At 52.7% G+C, this 2,500-nt stretch overlaps 1 non-coding gene across 1 annotated transcript; it reads left to right on the top strand.

The window, feature by feature from the left end:
- Positions 1–968: 968 nt before the first annotated feature.
- Positions 969–1,123, top strand: LOC123686998. Its single transcript, XR_006748748.1, has one exon. It is a non-coding gene; the product is annotated as a 5.8S ribosomal RNA (ribosomal RNA).
- Positions 1,124–2,500: the final 1,377 nt, after the last annotated feature.

Genomic DNA, 2,500 nt, shown 5'->3' with positions numbered 1-2,500 from the left:
TACGTCCGTCGTTTCAGAACGATCGCAGATTATGTGAGCATTTGGTTAGACGATTATGACCGGAACCCTATATGGATGCGATCGTTTAGACCGATTATCCGGGTACCTAGAACGCACGTAGAGTTTTGTGGTTGGGCGAAGTTTCGTGATGTGCACGGAACGAGGAGCCGGCCGCTGGCTTTGCGTTCGTGTGGTTGGGCGAAGTTTCGTGATGTTTACGAGATGAGGAGCCGGCCGCCTATGTCGGCGTTTGTGGTTGGGCGAAGTTCCTTGACGGAACGAGGAGCCGGCTGCTTATGCTGACGTTCGTGGTTGGGCGAAGTCTTGTGATATCCTCGAAACGAGGAGCCGGCCGCACGTGTGTGCAGCCTTCGTTGTAGGTCCATGTTTAGAGATGCTCACGAAATGAGGAGCCGGCCGCTTATGTCGGCGTTTGTGGTTGGGCGAAGTTCCTTGATGGAACGAGGAGCCGGCTGCTTATGCTGACGTTCGTAGTTGGGCGAAGTCTCGTGATGTGCTCGGAATAAGGATTCGAAGCGCTTGGATTGCCGCGTTCGTGGCTGGGCGAAGTTTCGTGTTTGGCACGGAACGAGGAGCCGGCTGCAGGTTTTAAAGATTCTCGCCCGAAATCGATCAGTCGTTACCGTTGTCTACGGACTTCGGTAGGACGATCTATTCCAGGGACGAAGACGTCGACGTTGTGCGACGCCCGTTACATTAGCGTTTTTATGCTCTTTCGGGATTGTCTGCGACGTTTGTCTCCGTCCGAATTTTTTACGATAATTGTCACTAGATTAGTACGCAAACTAGTTGAACCGAAGATTTTGCGCCGATCGACTGACGTATTGACCCTTCAGTGGGTCGTCTCAGTCATTGGAATGTCATTCTCGAGGAGGTTCGCAGTTGGCGTCTCGTATTTCGAGGGAAAGTCCATTGCGACTAGTAACGAGAAATCGAACATAAAAGATTACCCTGAACGGTGGATCACTTGGCTCGTGGGTCGATGAAGAACGCAGCTAATTGCGCGTCAACATGCGAACTGCAGGACACATGAACATCGACATTTCGAACGCACATTGCGGTCCTCGGACACTGTCCTCGGACCACTCCTGACTGAGGGTCGGTTCCATTACAAAGACTGCCCGGCCAGACGTTATGGCTTGACGAAGTGACGACGTAAAGGTCGTCTAACGTTGATCCTGTACCGAAGGTCATTTGGGCGAGTTGGACGGTTTGCCGCGTGACGATCAACGTTCTGTCGTTTCGACGCCTCGTGTGTTGGAATGATGAGGAGTTGTTTTCGTAACGCGCCGTCTTGAATTGCGAAAGCATATATTGTGGTGTCGTGGTATTGCTCGATCTGCGCCCATGACTGTAGACATGCGATCGTCGTGTCCGAGAAATCTGAACGACGTCCGATCGCTTTAATGTGCCAGTTGTCGCGCGTTGCGGATGAGCTTTCATGAGCGCACCCCCGAAACACCGAAGCACTTTGCTTGGATTCGCATGATCCGCCATACGGAGCAGGAGATAATAGACGCCTTTGAGTAGGCTAACTCCCTCGCGTAAGGTACGTGATTTTATGAGCCGCCAAAGGTTAGTTTCGGAACGTTTCGATGATTTGAACATACGACCTCAGGACAGGTGAGACTACCCGCTGAATTTAAGCATATTATTAAGCGGAGGAAAAGAAACTAACTAGGATTCCCTTAGTAGCGGCGAGCGAACAGGGATTAGCCCAGCACTGAATCCCGCGATCGTAACCGGTCGCCGGGAGATGTGGTGTTTGGAAGGATCCATTATCTGGCGAGTTCGCGGCGCGTTCAAGTCCATCTTGAATGGGGCCATCGCCCATAGAGGGTGCCAGGCCCGTAGCGACCGCTGCGGCTTGCTAGAGGATCTCTTCTTAGAGTCGGGTTGCTTGAGAGTGCAGCCCTAAGTGGGTGGTAAACTCCATCTAAGGCTAAATATAACCACGAGACCGATAGCGAACAAGTACCGTGAGGGAAAGTTGAAAAGAACTTTGAAGAGAGAGTTCAAGAGTACGTGAAACCGTTCAGGGGTAAACCTGAGAAACCCGAAAGGTCGAATGGGGAGATTCATTCGCGCCTGTTGTTGGGATTTACTGACTGTGGAAACGGCGACGTTCGCGTTGGCTGTTCCCTTCGGTTCATCTCCGGCTTCGGACGCGTGCACTTCTCCCCTAGTAGGTCGTCGCGATCCGTTGGGTGCTGTTCTACGGTCTCGAGTGTAGCCCGTGAGCTCGGATTTTCCGATGTTTACGGACACTGGGTTTCCGAACAGCTCGCTCGACGGTTTACTGATGGCGGGAGGCCGCGACTTAGTTCGCGTCCGGCCCGTGGCAAGTATGTGAATTGTGATGGCGATCGGACCTAGTGCCGATTCCGTCCGTTTGCGACTGTTCGCCGCGGTGTTCTTGGACAGACCTCTTGAAACGCCGATCAGCGACGCTATTGCTTTGGGTACTTTCAGGACCCGT

This window comes from Harmonia axyridis, chromosome X (assembly GCF_914767665.1).
Source record: "Harmonia axyridis chromosome X, icHarAxyr1.1, whole genome shotgun sequence".
Lineage (NCBI taxonomy): Eukaryota > Metazoa > Arthropoda > Insecta > Coleoptera > Coccinellidae > Harmonia > Harmonia axyridis.
The sequence above is the reverse complement of the archived record's forward strand: the minus strand, read 5'-3'. Positions and strand labels throughout refer to the sequence as shown.